This window comes from Octodon degus, unplaced genomic scaffold (genome assembly GCF_000260255.1).
Source record: "Octodon degus isolate 3935 unplaced genomic scaffold, OctDeg1.0 scaffold00001, whole genome shotgun sequence".
In the NCBI taxonomy this organism is placed as follows: Eukaryota; Metazoa; Chordata; class Mammalia; order Rodentia; family Octodontidae; genus Octodon; species Octodon degus.
This window is the reverse complement of record NW_004524577.1, coordinates 34,835,343-34,846,938: the sequence shown is the minus strand read 5'-3', so window position 1 is coordinate 34,846,938 and position 11,596 is coordinate 34,835,343. Positions and strand designations below refer to the sequence as shown.

General features: G+C 43.8%; 1 protein-coding gene and 1 pseudogene across 2 annotated transcripts in view; both read left to right on the top strand.

Moving 5' to 3' along the window:
* Rab3c (RAB3C, member RAS oncogene family) overlaps positions 1–11,596 on the top strand; it is a 276,726-nt gene that overhangs the window by 203,790 nt on the left and 61,340 nt on the right. The gene's annotated exons all lie outside the window — the stretch shown is intronic.
* LOC111815210 lies at positions 6,094–6,222 on the top strand (annotated as a pseudogene).

Here is an 11,596-nt window from a genome sequence, read left to right as displayed (position 1 = left end):
TTTTTTCAAAACAAATGGGGCAAAGCCTTACCCATATCTAATATGATGAACACAGTTGTATTTCACATATTTACTTTGGATACCTTAACTTTATTTGTATGGCTCCTTTTGCATTAAAGAAAAAAACTTTAACTGAGTACAATGACTCACACTTGTACTCCCAGCTACCGTGGATGCTGATGCAGGAAGGTTGTGAGTTGGAATCCAGCCAGAGAAATTTAATGAGACATTTTCTCTCATTAAAGCTGAACTCAAGGAAAAGGGCTTGGAATGTAGCTCAGTGCAGATGCACTGGCCTAGCATGTACATGCATGGCTGTGGAGTCAAGTCCTGGTGCCACAAAATTATGTAAAGAAAAATTTTATGTGACCTCTTCCTAGAGCCAAATACTAACAGTAACTAATTGACATTCTTGTCATCCGATTCATTCCTGAAGTCGGGAATACTGGCCTAGAAGGAGAAGTCAAACGGGCTAAAGGGTGACTCTGAGAATTACAAGATCATGTGCCTCTTCCCTCCCTCTCTTATCACTGTGCTTGAAAGAGGCAGCGAGCTCTGAACCATCAGCAGCATCCTTCCGTGTGCTATGAGGTAAGATGGGCACAACCAAGCATGGCCTTTAGTTATAAAAGAAAGCCTAGTACTACCCACCCCACTCACACTGTTAAGCCCAAGTTTATCCCCAAAAACCAATGGAAAGGGTCACAGTGAAAAGCTCCACTCAAACCTGCAGCAGCTTGAAGTGCCCTGAATTTTGCATTTGAAAGCAACAGCTACTGGCTGGACCAGTTTGCCCAGGTGAGTGGTATTCCCAGGACAAAAGACTTTGGTTTCTAAAACAAGAACAAGTCTCAGACCATCTGACAACTGGTCATCCTGCAAACCCAGCATCTAGATTCTCTTCACCAATGAAGTCTTGTAAGTTCCAGATGTTGGAAATCTCTGGAGAAGTTTTAAAGCAACTAACTGGTGCTGGTTTCCAATGAGTAGAGAATGGCTGCGTAAGCCTGGAAGGTAGCCTGGCTGTTGGCATTCTGGAAAGGTCTCAACAGCCCATGAGGAATCTTACTTATGCTTTGTGCTCCCTTCCCCAGCGTGTGCAATCTGTGTTACCTCTCTGAGCCTTGGGTTTTTGTTTTGATTTTTTTATTGCATATTCTTTGGTAAAATATCCAAGCATCCACAGCCTCAAATGTTCTACTTATGACAGAGGAGTCAATCACCTGGGGCTCTTGTTAGAGGGAAGGTTCTGATTCACTTCTGGAAGAAGGCTTGAGAATTCGCCTTTCTGCAAGCTCTTGGATGATGGTGAGACTCCAGGTTCCTGGACCACTCTGGAGTGGGAGGCAACAACACAGAATGGAAGGGACTGCTCAGAGGAACTTCCTGTCTCCTGTAGAGATCAGTGAGTGCAGCAAAGCTGAATGAAGAGAAACCGAGGGCAGTAGGTAGAGACACCAGGAACACCAGCCTCAGCCCTTCCTGGGATTTTGAACCTAGGGTCAACTTGGGGTCCAGTTCTGGAACCCGGTGTTGACAGATGCTGTCACTGGGGGGTGCTGAGTGGCCTCTCATTCTATCCCCCAGTGGCCCATCCATGGATGGGGTGGGTAATGCCCTGACTAAGAGCAGGGAGTACAGCCCCTACACTTGCCCTCTCCTCCTCCCCCTCAGTCCACACCCAGGATAATCTCACTTGTTCATTTCTTCTCTGCCTCTGGTTCTTCAAACCTTTCCACATACACGTCTACAAATTACCTAAGACCTCCCCAAGGTTCAGGCTTTTGAAAATGAAGTGCAGACAAAGTACGTTATTTTTATTTTCTCCTGGACCACATGGATCCGTTGAGGCTCTGAGCCCAGCTGGTACCCTAACAGAGGGCGAGAGGGGAGGGCGGGATAGAGAACAGGCCAGTCGCATAAGAAAAGAATCCATGGGTCAAACTGTTAACCCTCTGCTTGTGTGAGAAGTGAGCACAGTGAGGTTTGGTTTATGTCCCCTGCCTGCCTCAAACACCCAGGATGCTGCCACTAGGTGTAAGTGCACCATGGATGCCCAGGATAAACCTAGAAGCGCACCTGGCTGTAGGCTGAACGGGAATGAAATGACTGAGAACCAGGACGTGAGCTTACAAATAAAGACTGCACGAGCCAGAAATTCAGGGCGTCATGTCCAGAAACTAGACTTTCTCTTGGGTCTTGAGAGGAGGGTCAGTGACCGCTGCCTCCCAGCTCATCCCGACAGGCACCAGCTGTAGACCCAGGCTCCTGGCCTGAGGGCCCCAGCCACGTTCCCCACCAGGAGGCCCTGAGGACTCAGAGTTAAAAACATCGGCACCTAGAGCTGTGCAAGGCGGTTTCTGGCTTCTCTTCTGAGCCTTACAACTGGGTTCCTTACAATTCCCACAGCTGAGACACACTCCCCATGTAACTACGAACATTTTTCACTTATGCAATTGCAGTTATAGTGACTTTGCAGATAGCTATCTAGTAGACTATAATAAAATCAAGTTTTATTAGAAGCAGACTTAGGTGCCAAATACTGCATAAGAAGTCTTCTGAGAAAACAGCTATACAGAAAAATGGTAGCAGTGACCAATTGGGGAGTAGAGATACGGGTAATTCGGTTGTTTTTCACATGTTCATCTCAGTTTTTCTCATTTTCTAAGAGAATGTGTTTTGTTTCTTTCATTTTTAAAGTAAGGTTTTAATTATTTAAGAATTATGGAGAGTTCGAACTCTTGGGTTTAGACTCAAAGGGGTGAGAGTTGGGCTGATTCCATCGACAAACAGACCTCAGAGACAGCCCACGCGGGCTCTCGCCGCGCCGAGCGTCGGCATTAGCTGCTGCTGGGGCTTGGACCTTAGGCGCCCTTCCGGACCACTTGCTACAGGCTGGCTGCCAGCCTAGGGTGCTGCTGTGAGGCGGAACAACCCTTAGGAGTTGGAAGATCGCGCCTCGTAGCAGGGCAGTCACTGGGGTGCACCCTTGAGGGGACGTGGGCACACGGGTCCCTCCTCCGTACTCGATTCCTGCTGCCGTGAGGGTAGCGGCCTCTTCCTCCAGGGAGCCCGTTTCATGGTGTGCTTGCTCACCACCAGCCCCCAAACAACGCTTCCAAGCGACCATGACAGAAACCTGTCAAACAGGAAGCTAACCCACAGGAAATCCTTCCCCTTAGAGGGGAGTCCTCCTGGGTATTTCGTCACAGCACTGGAAATGTGACTGATACGGGCTGTGAGCAATGCACATAATAACAGACCAGGCACTTTTTGTGTTCTCTGATGTGCGTGGCCATATTTCCATATAAGGACTATTGAAGGTTTGTTTTCTTGTATTTTGTGTTTGTGGTGCTAAAGAAAAAATCCAGGGCCTTCACATTGAGCTATATCTCCAGCCCTGACCTTTTCTTTCTTCCTTCCTTCCCTCCTTCCTTCCTTCCCTCCTTCCTTCCTTCTCTCCTTCCTTCCTTCCCTCCTTCCTTCCCTCCTTCCTTCCTTCTTTCCTTCCTTGCTTCCTTCCTTGCTTCCCTCCCTCCCTCCTTCCTTCCTTTTTCTCTCTTATTTATTTCCTTCATCCTTTCTTTTCTTCTTTCTTCCTTTCTCTCTTTCTTCCTTTTTTTCCTCTCATTTTCTGCTATTATGAGACAGGATCTTACTAAGTTGCTAAATCGCCCAGTCTGTGCTCAAACTTGCGACCCTCCTGCCTCAGCCTCTCAAAATGCTGGGATTCCAGACAAGGGCCACCGTACCAGCTTCTCTCCTCGTTCTTCTGAAGTCAGAGCAATAAAACTCTCAGTTGTTACGACATTTTGTGGGGGTATGAAACACTCCCCTCCACTATTTTTGACCAGACTCCATACAAAACAGGGATTGCAGCCTTTGCTTCTTTTGCAAGAATAGGTGCTATAGGAAAATCCCCAAATAAACAGGAACCCGCAGGAGAAAGGAAGGTTGGTGAACGGAGAGCCAGAGGGCACGAGCAGCTCCCATCTGGCTTCTGCCAGCTCCCTGTCATCGGGTCACTGATTATTTCTTCACCAAACCAGCTATTAGCAGTAGGCCGCAGAGCTTTGAACGCAACTGATGTACATAAAGCAAGCTGCTCGCTTAATCTGCACATTTAATGCAGCCAGCTCTGCATGCTGCTCCAGCCTGGCTCCTTTCCATATAAGGAGACACGGTATCTTTCTGTGGCACCCTCTGCCTCTGTCTTGAAAATCCGCCAAGGATGGCTTTGTTTAATGCATGCGCTAGAGGCTGCAGACCCCAGCAGCGCGGACCCCACCATGCCATCCCCCCCAGCCAGGTAAGTCCGCTGTGAGCTCTGGCTCCTTCCCCCTCAGATAGGAACCTGCTGAATTCGGTTATTTTGAGTTGATTTTAACATGAACGAATGCAAAGCAAATCTGTTTTAATTGTACTGTCTGTCAGCTTCTATCAGGACCAAATGCACCCATGTGTGTATGATTTTCTGCTTGTTAAAGCAGGGCTGGTCTCTGCTTTCATGCATCTTAAGATGGATTTGGTAAAAGCCTTAGTTATGCTTTTCAGTGGAACATGCATTTTGCTTGCATTAATAAGGTGCAGAGCATTGAGTGATAGATGGAGGGGAAGGGACCGGGATTTTTTCTCACGTGTGTATAATGCTCTCTCCTAAATAAGTACTGTCAAAGTCTGGATAATCATAGTTTTATTGAAAGGTTCTATGAGGTTCAATAGGTGGCTACAGTTTAGTATTCTTGCATGTGGGAAATGCTTGCTATAGAAATCTCACAGTTTGCAGAGTGGCGTGTGAATGGATCGTGGTCCTTTTTCCCTAAGCATTTTCTCTGGTTGAATGCCTGTCAAGGTTTTGTGAAATATCTTCAAGAACAGATGATGCCACTGGAGGGAAGGGAAGTTAGGAGATAAGAAATGGAGGCAGAACAGGGCTCTGGGCGAAGGCCCCAGAGAACGGGGGAGGAGCGAGAAGAAGCAGCCATTGTGACGCGTGACAGGAGGGAACGTATCATAAATACGGAATTTGGAAAGTGAAATGTAAATGCTAAGCCAGGCCTCGATGGGAAGGGACTGTGGCCTGGCGCGGATGTTGATCAGCATGGTTGGCCACGGGTACCAGCTACCTCTTTCAGGATGCATCCTTCTCATGACATGAACCAAGGAGGGGATACCGTGAAACCCTGGCAGAGGACAGCAGCAGCCTGACATGTGGCGTGTGGTCTACTTGGGGTGGCTGTAGAGCCCCAGCCTGAGACCCCTAACACTGTTGTCTGCAGAACAACAGAAAGTTCCTCATGTCTTTGTGCATGTGACTCTGTGCCTTTGGTCAACAAATTAATATCAATGTATCTGCATTTTATTTGAGCTATTTATGGCCCACAGTCTTCCAAACTAAGCGCTATTCCCATTTGTACAAATAAGAATATCTAAGGCTCAGGAAAATTAAGTGTCTCTGTCAGGGCCACACAGGTAACTAATGAAAGAGGCAAGATTTGAACTCCGATCCACCCGAGGAAGTCCATGTTCTTTCCATTTTGATGCAGCCCCTCCCTTTGATTTGAAGTTTTTAACAATCAGGTAGGAATAACTGGGAAGAGGTCTACACAAATATTTTCTTGGGAAATTGTAACCACAGCCTAAGTCAACTGTTACGTCTAAAGTTTTTGACTTGTTGCTTGAATTCTCCAGTAATTGAAATGCTATCCAGATACACCGCAGTATTATTTCTTAATGTGGGTTCCACATTACAGCAACCTAAGGCACTTTAGAACACAGTGATGTCTGGCCTGCTCCCCTAGAGCTTCTAATTAAGTTGGGCTGCTAGTGCAGCCCGGACATCAAAGGTTTCTAAGGCAGCCTGAGTGACCCCACTGTGTAGACAAATAGGTATTATTGCTTACAACCTCCCCAGAAGTCTAGACCATTAATTCAACTAATTCCTAGCTATTTCTGCCTTCGTATCTTTCAGGTATCTCAAACTCAATGCATCTAAGATGAAAATTTCTGTCGTTTCTCTTAAACTGGAATTTCCTCTTCTTACATGTCCTTTTTTAAAATTAATATATATTTGTGATACATAATTATTACATCATCGCTTCTCGGCCTTTTGGCTAAGATCAAGTGCATAATTATTACATCAGTCTTGGTGAATTAGTGTACATGATCAAGACATACATATATATTATTTTAATGTCAAACATTAATTATAGTGTATATTACATAAATTTCTTATTCTAAGTTTTTTTTTTAATCTTTTGATTCTTTAGCTAACACAGAAGAGATGATTTATTGTTCACACTTTACACTCAGCTAAAAGCGAGAACAGAAGTAGTCCAGAATGCCACAGGTCCAGGGCAAAACACCAGGGGACTGCTCAGTTTGAACCAGGTGGATCTCTCTGCGGTGGTCTTGGCGATCAGATGACAGTGAAGTTCTAATCTATGGAGACATTCTAGACAGCATGCAGTCCAAAACCTGCACCAGTGCTGTCAGCCTCCAGCATTCCTTATTTCTGCTCCTTTGGCCTCCAGGGGTGTACGAGCTGTTTTACTTGGACCTCCGTCTCATCTTTCTTCTTTTGCTTCTTCCTCCACTTGGCTCTCATGGTGCAGAGGTTTCTAAGAAGATGGTGTTAAAGTTGAGAGTTTCTCTTAAAAAAAAAAAAAAAAAAAAAAAAAACACTCACTCCTGAAGAAAAGAAAAAGGCATGCCTAAACATTGGATGGTGACTTTATAAACCCATAGCTCTGCTGTGGAATTTCCAAACCCTAGCAAATTCCAGCACCCATGAGTGCTACACATGGTTTTCTTCTGAATGCCCAAGAAAGAGCGTTCAAATTAAAATTTGTGTCTCAGGAAGTTGGGTCTTGATTTCCACAGTAGTGAGTAGACATATTAAATTTCAAGTTAGCATTTCAAATAAGTATTATAAGTATTAATGGCTTTTTTTTTTTTTTGGTTTGTTTTTACTTCTCCAAGGCAAAGTATTTATGGAGCTTTAAACACCAAGGGATGTCAGGCTGTGTCCCATGGGGAAACAAAGATCAGTGGAGCCTTCTCTGTGTCTTCAAACACTCCTTACTGAATCAAAGGGGTCATTATTATTTCACAGGTGAAAACAATACATGTCAGCGAATTGTACATGGAATATGAGAAGAACAGCCGAGTGTCTCTATGGTACTGAGGTCTGTTTCTGTTATAATCATTGAGCAGGAAATCTAACTTCATTTTCCTGAAGGGAAAAATTTAAAAAGTCATTGGGCTTAAATAATTCAAGAGGCCAGAGGTAGTCTATCTTGGGCTATAAGTAAACTCAGAAGTTCAGTCAGGACAACAAGGGTCTCTGTCTCCTTGGATATATTGCCTGCCCTCCCTTGCTGTGGGCTGGTCTCCTGCACAGCTAACTTTATTTTCAGTCTGCAATTTCTGTGTAGCAGTTCTAACAAACCTAGATTTCAGTCCCTCAGGTCTGAGTCCCCTGGTCATTCTCTCTGTAGCATTCTGAGAAGTGCCTTATGTTATAGGCTCGTTGAACTATTTGTCACTATGCCCAGGGGGGCCACACTGACTAGCATTTCACCACAGCTTCACCCTGCAATCCTGGGTGAGCTGGTCACTCATATGCCCTCTTAATAGGAGAAAGACAGAGTCTCTGAAAACCAGGGGAAGGAGAGCTCCAGGCTGGGTTGAGCTGGAGCTCCAGGCTGGGTTGAGCATGGTCAGAAATGGCCAGTCAGCCTCTGCAGGTGCAGGAAGAAAGATAAGTCATTCATCTGGGAAGCTAAGGTGCAACTTCAAAGGAATCCTAGAGGATGGACAAAATAGGAATTGATATGCATTGTGAGAACCTAATTTCAAATGATAATATTTTTATTAAAAATGATTCATAATCACCTAATCAATGCCACCTTCTTTGCTATATGACTCTCAGAAGCTACTCCACCTTCTGATACATAAATAAAATATACAGATTTTTTAAAGCAAACATCTGTTTTGTAATGAAAGACACCATCATTTTAACTACTCAGACAATCAGATTTCTACCATCAGATCATATTTTTTAAAGTAAAATCCTCGCAGATATGAATTATTTTGGGGCTTTTCTCAGAAACATTGAAATGTTTTCAAGAAACTATAAAAAGTTCAAGTTTATTTACAGTGTCTAAATCTAATGTTTCATGAGAACTTTCTTCCAAACTATAAACTTCTCCAGTGCAAAGATTGTGTGGGGTGTTGAGTGGGTAACTAAGAAGAAGCACACGATAGACACACACTAAAAGGAAAGCTGGGACCAGTGGGCTGTGCCCTCTCTGGTGGAAATTTGTTAGGTTTTTGGAAACTTCACGGCAGAGCTATGAATTTATAAAGTCACCATCCAACGTTTAGGCTTACCTTTTCCTTTTCTTCAGGACTGAGTTTAAAAAAAATGACAACCCAGCCTGATCTGCCTCTTCATTCATACAGGGTAAAAAGTGTGGGGTGGTATGCAATGGGACCAAAAAGTGCAAGGTCTCAGTGTTTTGCTGGGAACACTAAAAGTGAAACATTCCCAGCGCTCTCTGCACTGTAGCCAACAGGAGGACCACCAAGGCGGAACACCTGCTGCACTGGCCCTTGCTCTCACCCCAGCAATGTATTTCCAGGGCTTACCTCTGGCTCAGCCAAAGCTCCACTCCCCATGAAGGCCTGTCCCTTTTACGTGACTTCTTTGTAAAATCTTTCTCCAACTACAAAATCAGAATGAAAATGAATATTTGCTAAATTTTTCTTACCAGTGAATCATAGTTTCCTTGCTAGAATGTGCTGAAAGGAAGGTTTATAATGACAGAGGAGCAGTTTGAAGCTGCGAAACGTTTTCTTTCTACCACTAACCTTCCCTCATCATTTCAGGCAAGTCATTTAAATGGTTTACTGCTTTCTAACATGGAGATGACATTGGCCAGTAATAACAATGTCTGATAATAAGAGTGCAACAAGCCGCAGAAGGAATCCTGCGAATGGAATAGCCTTGTAAATAGCAAGGACTGCACAAACAAGGGCGAGATAGTGTTAGCGCACGCTTTTCAATATAACCTGTGAGGAAATTTGATGATAATGTAAGTGCTTTTTTTTTTTTTTTCCATTAGTATGAGCTACCTGTCTTTTACGGTCATTAAATTTAGCAGCAGAGCTTCCTATAATAACTTGGCACTACTGGCAGAGTTCTGTAACTGTTTACTTTGGAAATACATAAGGTTGATGACTTCTGCTTCAGGAATAGTGCCAGGAATTAAAGACAGCATGCGGAGGGCTATTTCCTAAGCAGCTAGCAAAGGCAGCTTTGGGCCCATCCAGGCAAAGCTCCTCATCACAGGGAAGGGAAACCCTGAGAAGTGAAGAGGGCTCTGTTACTAGCAGTGGTGTCACAGCCAAGCGTCTGGTCCCGCTGAATGCACAGTAAATGCTAGATATTTTACAAAAGACAAGGAAAGGCGAGGTGAGAAGAGACTTGCAGAGAGTATTCGAGGTGGAGTGGCAAGTAGAGCCAGAGGCAGCAGCTGCAGTCCACAGAGAACACTGATTTCCACAGAGAGGCCATGATGGATTGGAGCCCACCCCAGCCCTCTGGAGCAGACTGCTCCCCCACAGCGCTTCCTACCTACCGCGGAGGCGTTTTCCCTAATGAGGATGTGCATGAGTGATCGCAACCAGAAATAAACACAGTTTAATTTCCTTACACTGAATTTTATGCACACATAATCATGCCAGTACAAATAATGATAAAGGGAGTGTCTTCAGCTGGCCCAGTGGTGCTAACTGCTCACTGGTACGCTGACTTTATTTTCTTGATTTGTTTTTAAACAAATGATCTGAGAGTTAATTTCCACTTCTAAGGATATTTTCAAATCCCACAAAGTATTTCATATGTGAACTAAAATTTTCATTTCTCAATCAAAAATATTATACCCTGTAGTCCACAACTTTGTTTCAGTTTCTAAATTAAAGCTAACATTAAAAACTCGTAGAAGACAGTGTTTTCAAATTAAAGTACATCTTTAAAACTATGTAGGAAGGCAAGCTGAAGGATTTTTCCATTTCTTTGTAAACACAGAAGTGTCTAGTAAATGTACATATTTATGTGTGTATATGAATATATACAGGTGCTATTAAATCTCAGTTGTTAAAAATTAGACTAACAGATATTTAAGAGAAAGAATGTTTTATCCCTCATATTGTTTTGTGTTTGCTAGCACATGACAATAACAAAATGCATTTAGAAAGTTTTAAATTATCATGTATAACATACCTTCTTATCTTCTGCTTGTACCAGAAAAAGACCCCTACAAGCAGGGGAGGATGGTTAGTGACTCAAACAGAAAAAAAAAAATTAGGTCACAGTATAGAGAAGCAACACATGCACTACTTCACGTTCCTCAGTAGAAGCTGAAGGCTTTGCCAAACTTTAGGACCAGACTAAAATGCGCTGTCAGGTCACCCATTACTTGAGCCTTCAGAATCCTATATACACAAGGACCGGGCTGATGGCTCAGCAGACTAAAGCGCCTGCTTAGGCAGAGCGCAGTGCCAGGGCTCCATACCCTGCATGCTTTGCTGACCCTGCCACCCGGGTGCACTGAGGGTGCTACTGAGACTCGCCATGGTGGCGTGCACCTGTAATCCCAGCACTAGGGAGGCTGAGAACAGGAGAATCACTACAAGTCCAATCTATATAGCAAGACCCTGTAGACCCGGTAGACCCAGTCCTAAGTGGAAAGAGAAAAATCCTATATACACAATATCAAAAGAGAAATTTCTTTCTGGATCCACTTACTCATAGGGAATATGTTTTCTTTCTCTCATGTTTCCCGATTTAAGAGTTATGGACCTAATTTTTGGGGTGTGTGTGTGTGTGTGTGTGTGTGTGTGCGTGTGTGTGTTGTTTTGTTTTTTGTTTCAGCAGAATTCAAAATAAATGAATAGACACACTTGCAAGCACATGTAGCTAGAGACACACACAGAGACCACCCTGTATGTGGGAATTACTCCCAGAAGTGAGGATTTCTTAAGGTGTAACTTCTGAATGTTGTCTCCAGAGAGCTTGACTCAGTACGCCTGACAAGAGATCAGGAATGTTCTGTGTTAAAAGCATTTGCGTATTTCTAATGATCATCCAGCTGGAGAATTCACTTTTGATGGATTTGTATTTTTCAATTTCTGTACTCATAGTATTCAACTCCAATTATGTTTCTGTGATCTGGATTTTATTTTTCCGTTTTGTCATGTCATTGTCCATGTTCCTTTTATACCTCTCAGTATAGAATTGGAATTTAATTTCCCCTCCCTTTTTTTTTTTTTGCAGTACCAGGGGTTGAACTTGGGACCTTATGCTTGCTAGGCAGGCACTTATGCCTCTGACCTACGTCCTTGGCCCTGAAATTTAATTCTTAAAGAAGGAAAATTCTGATTTCCCCTCCCCTGAAACCATGATTTCGCCCAAGTGTGTGCAAAGTGTGAAACTGCAGGTTCCACAGTTCACAAATCAGCTGCAAGTTTCTCAGCAGAATGCACATTAAAATGTAAGGCCTTGGGGGCCAGGGAGATAGCTCAGTAGAAT